The sequence below is a fragment of the Podarcis gaigeae genome (assembly GCF_964106915.1).
Source record: "Podarcis gaigeae genome assembly, chromosome: 7".
In the NCBI taxonomy this organism is placed as follows: Eukaryota; Metazoa; Chordata; class Lepidosauria; order Squamata; family Lacertidae; genus Podarcis; species Podarcis gaigeae.
In genome coordinates, this window is record NC_139683.1 from 88,943,309 (window position 1) to 88,955,655 (window position 12,347).

At 43.7% G+C, this 12,347-nt stretch overlaps 1 protein-coding gene across 3 annotated transcripts in view; it reads left to right on the forward strand.

Moving 5' to 3' along the window:
* The window catches only part of SLC24A3 (solute carrier family 24 member 3), a 161,377-nt gene that overhangs the window by 92,154 nt on the left and 56,876 nt on the right, over window positions 1-12,347 (forward strand). The window lies entirely within an intron of this gene.

Below are 12,347 nucleotides of genomic sequence, written 5' to 3' on the forward strand. Positions count from 1 at the left end.
ATCGAATCAAATACCTTTATTGGCATCACAGTATAAAACATTTAAAATCACTGGGATAATTAAAAGGACAAGGCTGAAGCTGTCGAAGGTCATAAGATCATACTGTGATTGTGTGCACTTAGATATTCTGCTTCGCCCTGTCTGTTCCCCAAAGGGATGGTTTGTTAGGAACCCTTTTGGGTAAAATTGTGGCGAAAAAGGAAGCTACTGGAGCAGTGATATCTTTGTCCTGATCTGCCAGGAGAAACCTCGTTTGACTTCTTCTTGGAGTTACAGGCTGGAGGTCCAATGTTTTGCTCAGCATTAGTTGGCGAGGTCTGCTGTGTAAAGAGCAATATAAGAGAATGCAGTCCAATGAATCAGGTCCTCCTTGGTTGCAGCCACACAGGTGGGCTTGATATGGAGGATGTGAGAATCTGCCTTTGGTCACTGCAGAGGGGAAGGTATTTAATCTCGCGAGCAGAAAGGCTCTTCGATGAGAAGGGAGTAGTAGGTTCTTTAGATATTTGGCACAGGTTCCGTGGGGTGTTGTGATACCTAAGGCCTCCGGAGGACAGTATGAGGTAACAAGCGCTGTCTTTCGTGGTCGTAGAGCCACTGCTTGATTGTTTGGAATATGTAACTTTTGTCACATGCTTCAAGGCTCTTGAGAGCAATGCCCAAACTATGGTTTTGGATCATCAGCAGGGCTAGTACATTGGTATCTGGGGAAGAATTGAGTTTATGTGAAATAACATGATGGTTCCGTCCCAGCTTTTCCTGACTATGTGTTTGCAGAGAACATGGATTAACAGTGCTCCTTCCAGTAACAACAGAAACAATAGCCATTAGTTTCTTCAGCTGATTACCTGATGGAGCTTCTTGTAATCCTTGAATAGAAATGCAGTAAATTATCCTTCACTGTTTATTATGAGAGTGAGCAGTGGTTCAAAAGAAGTATGAAGAAACTGAAAGCTTTATCTGAGCCCTGGTAGAACGTTCCTGTCAGGGGTTCTGACAGTTCCTTTCCTTTAATTTTGTCTCATCTGTCTCTCTTCCTTCATGGAATGTTTGGTGTCATGGTTGGTCACCACCACACTTCAGGATAACATTCTGCTGTTTGAATGTGTTTACGGCCAAGCACAATAGGAGCAGGTGAGCCATAATTTTGATAATCATGCTCAGAGAAATACTTTGAGAGGGTTTCTGCGCTTGTCAGGTATGATATGCATCATTTCGCCATTACTCTGATCTAATAGTAAAATGAACTTTTTCATGCCTCCCAACCACACATATAAGCTCTTGCTTCAGGCATTCATTATCAGGTCACCTGCTGGCCCCACCACTGACCTCTGTGTGTTTGGCCAAAGGTCTGAAGGGGACTTCTATGCATGTAGGAACATAGGTCCTTTACAACTCTGTGGCAGAAGGTGGGAGTGAGCTAGCAGGCATGACCCCCCGTCCCAATGTGTTCAGTACGTGCAAGATCAGATTTGTGAAAAGAGGATAGGTAGGGCTTGTTAGAGCTTAAGTAACTATCATGAACCTCCATATCTCATTGTCATCACCTTTTAGCAATGAAAACTTAAGTCTACAATGGGTTTTTGAATGGTGTTAGGAGAGTGCTTTCTGCTTTTGAAAAGTTGGCTGTCCTTCAGTATTAGGAAATGCCCTTCGCCTTGGGGTTTTCTATTAGTGTAGCTATTGATTGATATCAAGGGTCAGGGATGAGCTGTGGGCTGTGGGCAGCATTCTGAGGTGAGCTGTGGGATGAACCCGGTCGCAAGATGGAAGAGCAAGTCACAGCTGAAGGAAAGTAAGCTGCAGTTCCCAGGATTCTTTGTGGCAAAGCCATGTGTTTTAAATGTGCTTTAAATGTATGGTGTGGATGCAACCAAAGCAACACATCATTTAAACCACAAAGTTATAACAGCAACCATTCAGCTACGAGTAATATCAGAAAACTGCACCTAAAAATAGTTTATCTCATTATACAAATACCTCACCAGTATAAAAATATCTACAGTCTCTTTGTAAAAACAGCATCCCATATCCCCTCCCCTTTCCACTGTCCAGACACATATTGTCTCAAGTGAAGGTGAGACTTCAAAGTGCAATAATTAATAAATGCTACAGCAATTTAATAACTCAGTAATGGCAGAGCAATAAGAATAAAACAAGTACAGCAAAACTATCAGCTAATAGTAGAGTAGTACAAATAAAACAAATACAACAAAATAATAGCTAATAATAGAAAGCAAAAATAAACAATGTTGTACCTTACCCTCTTCTCTCCACTCCCATAGCAGCTGAAGTAGTTTCAATATACAGTGTATATACACAAACATAAAGCGACATGTATGGGATATACTAACTGAATCACTGCCATTTCCACAGTTTCTTGCCTTAGTGGTTACAGTGATCTTCCCAAGCAGAGCCTCAGCTGGTGGTCTTCCCCTGACACCAGGCCTCTCCCCCAAGCTCTCACCTGGAAGCAGCCCCTGTGCCAGTCTCTTCTCTTGATATACCTTTCTTTCCTTACACCCACTTCAGATCCATCCCACCAGCCACTGTTAGATGAGTGATGCCCGCTTGTTGCTCTAGAAGCTGCTCACACTGCCCACATCACACCAGTGCTTTAGCAGAAAAATAGAGCTAAAACAGGGCCTGAGAAACAAGAGGGAAGTATTGGCATGCTCAGATAAACCTAGAGGTTTGCAGAAATTTTTGTTTTTAATCTCAAAAAGCACAAACCTAAGGGCACAATCCCACCCCCTGAAAAACAGCCCGTGAGAACTGAGCATGTTCAGAGGAATATTGAATATTGGTTGGGGGAAGGTGGATTAAAAATGGGAACAGGTGGAAAGACCTGCTGGAGGAGGGCACCGTTGATGGGCTGCCACTTTCCCATAAGGAGGTAAAAGTACGTTGCCACATTTTGTCACAGGTCTCGCTTGCCTTTATCAATGGCCAAAAAGTCTCTGGAAAGTAGAGTGAATTCATTCACTATTTCTGAACAATAAAATAAGAAAGTGCCCTTTAAACATTACACTTACACCATAGGAGGTAGTTTTCTGTGAGGTGGTTCCCCTGGCATTCGTCTTACTTTTAAATGCCTGCAACCACATGGGCAGCGTTTCTCCTCAGAGTCACAGCCTTCTTTTAGCCACTTCTCCTTGTGCTCCTTGAATTGGGGATATGTCACTACATGGAAATCTCAGCAATGGCGAGTACTGCGCTGCAGTCTTCTGCTGCTGAAGATGCAAATACATCAGTACTTCTTTTCTGGAAAACTGTCAGGTCCTCAGCCTGGATCTACACTGATCTAAAAAACAAGGTAGAATGGTGCACACCCACCCACACGTCACTGCTGCTGCTTGAACCCAACCAGAGGTGTGTTTCTGGTCAAAGGCAATGCACACACAACTGGGCCATCAGATGGTCTCCCTGAGGAGGCAGAAGCAGAGCTGCGGTTGGACCCAGGCGTTGGTGTACTGGAGGCTTGGACTTGCACTGGCCTCTCCTCACCCTCAGCCTCCCATCCCATCTCCATCTGCTTTCCTGCCCTGGCAACTGGTGGCGGCAGAAGGATTGGGGCAGTGTCAGGAAGCCAGCCCACAATGGCACCTGCCTCCTGAGGGGTGCCAGAGCTGCACTTCGGAGTGCTCTGGCGGGGGGAGCCCTGGAACACAGTATGTGTCACCAGCCAAGGGAATAGAAACAATCAACTTGAATTTTATTTACTTAATGAGAGCTACGTACAGCTAGACTGCGTCATGTCTATGACTTTGTCAATTTTGACCGGATATCAGAGGTATTAAAATAGCCGAATGAGCTTGCAGTTGCTTTTGTTGACTGAAAAACAAGACCAAATGCACCCTGTGAGGTAAGAACCTGAAGGGTGATATATATGAATACATTGTTCCTTAAATCCCCTCCTGTTTCCATGTAATTAAAGGACTGCATTTTGAAGGGTTGCATGTGGAGTAATAGCAAATCTGACCAAAATAACTATTCAGTAGAACAATCTACAGCAATAAGTGCCATTGCAGTGTGTGGTTATTTTTGAGAGTGGTGAATAGACTGGGAAATGAGTCAGATTCCCGGCCCCCTGTAGCAATCCAGTGCTCAAATGCGTACGTGTCTAGCCCTCAGTTTTATGATGCAAGTGTATATATGTATACTCGGAAGTGAGCTCTGCTTCGTTCAGTGGGTATTAATCTCAGGTAATAATGTATCAGATTGTATTCTTAATTTAATTAAAAACAGAGCTAAGGTGACTATCAAAATAGATCAGGAGGGTGTCTTCCTTCTGGTACAGTGGTAATTCGTTCCAGAGGTCTGTTCTTAACCTGAAACTGTTCTTAACCTGAAGCATCACCTTAGCTAATGGGGCCTCCTGCTGCTGCCGTGCCGCCGGAGCACGATTTCTGTTCTCATCCTGAAGCAAAGTTCTTAACCTGAAGCACTATTTCTGGGTTAGCGGAGTCTGTAACCTGAAGCGTCTGTAACCCGAGGTACCACTGTACTTTCTCATTCATGTACTGCAGCCATCTCTTCTGGTGTAAAATGGCAGAGCCATCCAAACTATAGGAAACCAATGCAGTTTTTGCCAGTTTAAATGTTGTTGTTGGCATCTGTCTGTCTCAGGAGACAGTGGAGGAATGCACCTTTGAGGTTGAAGGCAAAACTGTTGGAAGGTTACAGCGTCTGCTATGGCTGAGACTGATAGGGGAGAGACATGTTTGTTGCAGCTGAGGCAGCTGCTGCAGATACACTATGGTATTTCTTCTCTCTGCGCTCCTCCCAGTGATCATTCCTCTTCTGGTCCCTGCTATGGATACACAGCATGACTCCAGTGGCATAGCTAGCTGCTTGGGTGCCTGGTGCAGGCCGTGTCCTGCAGCCAGGGGCGGGACAAGTTATCCCTGGGGGCGGGGTGAGTCTCTCTGGCGCTTGGAGCCTCTCCAACGCCTCCCCCTCAGCTGTAGGGCAGCTGAGGGAGAGGCAGACGCAAGTCCCACGCTGCCGTTTCTGGCAGTGCGGAACCTGCAGGTGCCTAAGCCACCATGTCACTCCTAAAAAGTTTCGTGAGCCCATTTTTTAAAAAAACAACTCATTTTGTCACTCAGTGATGACACCATACTTGACACTAGATGGCCTGAACTCCACAGAGAAAACATCCTTCTAACAGAGATCCCTTAAATATATTGCTCTCCCTTCATATTTCCTCCTGCCACTGTGACATACATATTAGTATAATGGCACAATAACATTTCATCAGTTCACATAGAGAGTTAAGATGTATACAGCCCTGTTGTAGAATTATTATTTTTTCAGAATTGTTATTTAAACTGTAATCATTTATGAAGACATTAATGAAGTTAATATGCCAGGAGAAGAATAAAATAATATTGCAGCTGAGATCCATAGGCAGGGCTGGTGCCTGCTAATCAAAAATGGCATGTTTCTAAGCTTGGTAGGATCAGACTTGGTGTTATTTGGGGAGAATCAACCTCCCAAGTGCCATATTTGTAGTCAATTTGCAGGGGATGCCTGCAAGCTATGTTCACAACATAAACAGCTGTCAACCTTGATGTGCTTTCTACCCCACTTAACACATCAGAGTGACAGTGCTTAATTAAATATGTCATTAGATTTTTTTATAATAAATATAATATGGATTTTTTATTATTTTTATAATAAAAAACTATTTCATGCTAGTCCTCACATTCTCCATTTATGTTATGTATTTATCAGCTGGAATTCTGACCAAGAAAACACACAAGGGATTGTATTTCACTACATTGAAAGCCAACAAGGTTTCACATAGGCGAGTGGCCAATGCGAAGGCTGCTGATTCACAAGAATGCAAACTGGAAAACCATGCTTCCTAACAAGCTGTGTGTATGTCATGCTATTTTAAACGCTCACGTCCTTTGAGATAGTGTTGCCATGCATCCGGATTTTCCCAGACCCACCCTCTTTTTCATATGAAAATTTCTGTCTGGGGGGATTTTAAAAATAAGACAAAAGGTCAGATAATATTAGAAAGGTTGGCAGCAGTGCGAGCCCCATGTCCCCCAATTGCGCTTGGGAGAGGGCGGCGGGTGTGCTTTCTCACAAGGAAGTTCGTGGCAGGACTTGCAGCCATGCGGCCTGCTCTGTGGCATATGGGTTAGCGTGTTTACACGCCGAGGGCCGCAGGGCTTGGGTATTCTGTTTTGGCAGGAGAAGGCAAGCGAGTGGCCTGCTGAGACGCAAAGCCCTGCCACCAATCTCTGTGTGTGTGTGTGTGTGTTAATGTTAAACCTTTCCCATCCAAGTGTCCTGGCTTGTGCACAGGGCTTGCTTTGTGTCCCACCTCCCACCAGCCTAGATCCAAGTACCTGGCTTTCCCTCTTGCCTGCGTTGGGGGCCACTCACTCTCTGCTTCTCCACCTCCCTTTCACAAGCTCCTGTCATTCTGCACACCTACGCTGCAAGCTGCTTAGAAACCGCAGACTTAGGAGGCAGATAGGGTGGAGCTCTGACCCTGACGTGCAAGTCAGAACTTCTCTCAGGAGTGAGGCCCACTGCAAGCAGCGGCATTTGGGATGCTTTAGTTGAGATTCCTGCATTGAAGGGAATTGGACTAGATGACCCTCGGAGTCCCTTCCAGCTTTACAACTCTGTGTGTCTTCTTTTTTGCTTTTCAAAATATGGCAACCCTATTTTTTGTTGTTGTTTAGTCGTCTTAGTCGTGTTCGACTCTCCATGACCCCATGCCTTGGAAACTCTCACTTTCTTCTCAAAGCTTTTCCTTTTTTATGTCCATGGAGTTTTCTTGGCAAAATACTGGAGTGGCTTGCCGGTTCCTGCTCCAGGTGGATCACATTTAGTCTAAACTCTCGGCTATGACCTGTCCGTCTTGGGTGGCCCTGCACGGCATAGCTCATAGCTTCTCTGAGTTATTCAAGCCCCTTCACCATGACAAGGCAGTGATCCATGAAGTGGAATCCTATTTTAGAGCATGTCAATAATTTTATTGTTTGTGTCAGGCTTTCTCCCTCATCCTGTTATAGTACCCGATACATCTGTCTAGAAGTGCCCAGCCTTCAGCATCATAGATCCTGGAATGTAGGGAGAAGAGCTGTGGAGTTAAAGGATGATGCCTCCTCGTATATGAGCCTGCGTATGCCTGGTATCTACAGGTGTGGCCTAGAGCAACCCCCTGATCCTGGCCCCTTACCCTGCACCCAGCTGGTCCTCAAAAGCCCCAAGTTTGGTGCAAATCATAATGGATGCTGCTGACTGGATATGAGTAGGTCACCCAGAGTTCCCAGATACATATACCAGGGATGAAGAGTTCAGTCTGTTTCTATTCCACGTCATTCATTCTTAAGTCCATCTTGTCCTGTGTCTACATCAATCTGTAATCAATAAACCGCATTGTCAGGACTGCCGCTAGGTCCCAGCTCACAGAGGACCAACGCCCAGTGGATGTTATATACAAAAGTCTTTATTAAAGTTTAGTTTCCATTTCCAAGCTCTGGGCGCGCAGACCCACGTCTCGACGCTAGACCGGCTAAGTCCCCTCTGACTCACTGCTCCACCCACACCAGTTTAAGATTCTAGCCCGGCTCCACCTCCTACGCTGTTCTTTCCTTCGCTGGGTCTTTCTGCCCTCTGGGGTTCCCTCCTTCCTGGACTCCTCTGACGCTGAGCCTCCTGAGTCTTGCCCCTCCCTCCGGCGGGCTTTAGGACCTGGCTCCCTTTCCGGGCTCCCTGCTGTGCCGCGCTCCTGTACATTTGAACTTGGTGCGTGCGCCCAGTCGGTGACTTTCCTTCTGACCGTTTCCCCGCTTCCTGATGTGGGCGTTGCCAAACCTGACTCCTCTCCTCCCTCTGGTGGTGAGGACACTGGTCCCGACTCCTGGGACTCCCCCTCCCCACTGCGCTCTGGTGGAGAAGCTGGTCCTGATTTCCAACTGCTGCTCAGGGACTCCCCGCTAGCCCCTTCCTCCTGGGGCTTCCCCCCTGGAGCCCCCTTCGCTCTGGCCACCGGCGCTCCCTTCTGTGAGTCCTCCGATTCGCTAGAGAGGCTTGTGGAATAACTCTGGCCACTGTCACTGCCTGCGCCCCCCTCGTACTCCTCCTCCTCACTCTCCATTTGCTCCCCCTCCTGTGTCTCTCCTTCTGAACCCCTGACACGCATGATAATCCACATTATTTTCCTACCAAATATGATTTACATGAACTGAACATGATTTCTGTACACTAAATTACAGGTGGGTTTTTTTACGTATGTATGTTATCTTAAAAAAATGCATTTTTGTACACACACAACCTAAAATTCACATTTTATAAGCATTTTGGTGTGTTTTTAAAGTTGAGAATTGTGTCACAAGATTCAGAGAAGTGCAAAAATCAAAGAATGACTGTTTTCTGACCTGCACATTAGTTCAGGAAGAGCAAAACAGATTAATTCAAGTAAAGCTACAGACCAATCCTTAACCATCTCTCGTGTGTTTACACATGTATTATGTTTACACTTTATATGTGTGCTGTGGGAAATGTCCCTATGACAATTGGTGCAAATCATAATAGATGCTGCTGTTCTTATTGCTGAAGAAACAGAGGCGTACCAGGAGCCCCTAGTTAATAAGTGGATTACATCCTTTAGTTTCAATTCTCTTAAGCCTCTGATTTATCCTTTAATCATGTAAGCAAGTCAGTAGCTGAAGCAAGGCTAAAGCTTTTTCTGGCTTTTATAATTTTGGTGTGGGACAGGGGAGGGAAAATGGTGTGATAGTAGTTTATAAACTTATGAATGATGCAGATAAACACTGTCTCTTCTCCAATACCACTAGATTGACAGAAGCCTCTGGTTTCTGTTTTGATCCCGGAATGTCACGCTTTTCCTTAGGACATCTCTATTTTCATCAGAGAAGTGTTGGAGGGTATGTAGTTATGCGACCCCCAAGCCAAGGAGATAAGTAAGCATACAACTTTTAGAAGATATCTGAAGGTAGTTCTGTATAGGGAAGCTGTTTAATGTTTAATGTTTTATTATGCTTTTCTGTATGTTGGAAGCCACCCAGAGTGGCTGGGGAAACCCAGTCAGATGGGTGGGGTACTACTACTACTTCTACAAATGGAATAGGATGTTCCTATTTTCATCAAATGTTGGAGGGTATGGTGTGCACATATGCAGGCAAGGGGGCTCCGCGTCCTCTTTTTTGCTCTTCAAAATATGACCACCCTAACCGATGGTCTGTTGATGTTCCTGGAGTTGGGAAAGCAAGACACACTTGCCAGATATAAGAAATAGTTTTGCAGTTTGCAATGTAACTGACAAAGCAGAAACGTGTGGATTTTTGCACACAGCTGGCAAGAAGCAAACTCTTCAGCCACAAGACCTCTGGCCATTTGAAAAACTTGCAGTAGTGACAGAAGATCGAGGCCCAGGTATAACATCTGCAATCTATAAAATTTACTCAGTGCATTGGTGAGTTAACTTGACCCTACTAAACATCAGTGAAAATGTGATTTCAGCTATGAACTTGAACTAGGTCTGTGAAAAAAGCCCTTTAAGACTATTTCAGCGAGTAATAGAGAATTGACCCTAAAACTCATATATTGGTAGACTAAGATAATTGTGGTCCCAACTCCTAGGAAGCTGGCAAGGATCTATCCTGGTGCCTCACCATATTGCTGGAGGGACTGCCCCACACCCAGGACCTATCTCCACATGTGGCGGGAATGTACAAAAATCCAGCCTTTCTGGGTAGCATGCCTATTTATGTTATGATAAAGTTAAGGTACAGAAAGGATTTTTAAATCATTTTACAAGAAGGAGTGTTTGGATGAGATATAATGACCTTCTTGAAAGAAAAACTCCACACTGGTTATCGCCCATCGAAGCTGTATCAATTAAAAAGATAAATATGGGAAAGAATTGGGACACATATAAAGAAATTATTGAATTTGAAGAAGGGAAAGCAAGATGAAAAAGAAGAGAAGAGATACAAGAATGGATCACAAATTTGTTTAAATATTATCAATTAAATGAGATATTCCAAAAAGGCAAGGAAAAAAGGATTTATGTAAGGAGGTTCAGAATACAAGAGTGATATTATGAAATAATGAAAAATTAATCTCCAAAATTTATAAATTTCTGCTGAAATGGCAGACAAAAGATGAAATGATAAAGGCATCAGTGACTCAATGGGCAATTGATACAGGCTACATCATAGAAATGACGGTGTGGGAGAGACTATGGTAGACAAAAATGACTGTCTCGACCTGTTTTGCTATAAAGGAAAATATGCAAAAAACAATGTATAGGTGGTACCTAACCCCAAGCAAGATTGTAAAGATGTACAAAAAAGGATCCAAAATGTGTTGGAAATACCGTGAGATGAGAGGGGACTTTTATGCATATGTAAGCGGGCCAAATAATTTTGGGAAATGATTTATGTAGAACAAAAAAATGTTTATGTTTACATCCCCAACAACAACAACAACAACAGAGGCCTTCTTACTAGGTATAATAAATGATGGCATCTTCAAGAAGATGCTCTGTCTCTTCCTATACGTCAGCCAGCATAGTCTATGTGCAGAGATGGAAGGAAAAAGAAATCCCAGCAAAAGAACAATGGCAAAATAAGTTGATGTGAAGTTAGCTACCATGACAGCAAAGATAAATCAAGATGAGACATGGATAAGGGAGGAGTGGGAATACTTTGGAAAGTGTATAAAGAGGTATAAAAGTCAAACTTGCAAGAAGCGATTGACTTACGTGCAGCAGTAAACAACAACTAGGAACCCAAGTAGAATGTACTTGGGTGGAACAAAAGGATATGCAGCTTAATAAAGATCAGCTAGGATGGCAAGGAGGGATAGGCTGGGAGGTATTGAGATATGACATGAGATGATTGAAAAAGAATTTAAAAAATTGAAAAATGCATAAAAAGAATTTGATATTCCAAAAAAATAATAAAATAGCAAAACAACAATTGGAAGTCAAACCAGAATTAGCTTTACAGTGGAACCTCACGTTACATACCGTCCCCCTTATGAACACTTTGGGTAACAAGCTCCACTAACCTGGAAGTAGTTGCTCCAGGCTGCGAACTTTGCCCCGAAATACGAGCGGAAGTCGCACACTGGCGGCACGGCAGCAGCGGGAGGTGCCATTAGCGAAAGCACGCCTCATGTTAAGAACGGTTTCCGGTTACGAACGGACCTCCAGAATGAATTAAGTTCATAATATTAAATATTTTTCAAGACAACAATCTGGATTTACATAATAAATAATTAATAAGTTATTTATTACAAGCAGCAAGAGGCAACATAACCACATATGGGAAAGGCCTTTCAGGCACAATGATGGACAATTGGTACAAAACAGTTTGGAAAACAGTCCACCTTGAGAGATTCACAAATTAACTGTAGCTGACACACAGACAGACCAAGAAATATGGATGTACCCTGGTGTGGTTTGATTTATTAACATATGCCAATATTCCACGAAAAGGAACACAACCCGCCCCCTTCACATCAGCAGTTGACTCAGTCTGATTGATAAAAATTTAAATGTAAACATAGATTACTATCTTCACACCCCACATTTGAATATACCAACACTTTATGTTGTTTCATGCGTAACTGACTAATACTCAGACTTAATCTAAGCACAACCCCAGGGGCTCATTTCCCTTTCTTTTTGTTTAAACCAATTCACAAACCAAGAACTTATACATTGAGCACCAATAATGAACTATATGTTGTAGTTATTACTGCAAATTTATTGTGCTATTTTTGTGATTGACAAATGACATGAGGAGACTTGGTCTTTTTATTTGTATCATTTATTATGCCCATGATCCTTGTTTATAAAACCCAATAAAAAGTTATTTTAAAAAGTAGGTAGGCATCACCTTGATTGTGAGCATTGGGCATCATTTGGCAAAACAAGCGAGGAGGCCGGGCTACGCATTGCAGGTCCTGCTCCTGGGTGGTGGCTAGCAGTGCCAAGGCTCATAACACCAGTGGCTTACCGTATGCTGTGGCTGGGAGCTGCTCCTCATGTCCAAGCATGATTGCCAAACACAGGCACCGAGCGACGGCCTTTGGTAAAAGAAGGAGGCACATCCTCAGTTGCCACTTCAGCAGTGATGACCAAGCAGTGCAGTCAACCCTTCTCTCCTTATGCTCACCACCACTATTTCAGAGTTCCTAGAAACAAGTTCTCAAATCAGTGCTCATTGGGGCAGACTTAAAGCAACAACACAGTGTAGTCTAGCCATCGTTCAAATCATGTGAGGAATCATAAGCATAAAAACGGTAAGGTTCCTAAGAATGTATTATTGTCTTGGCTACAG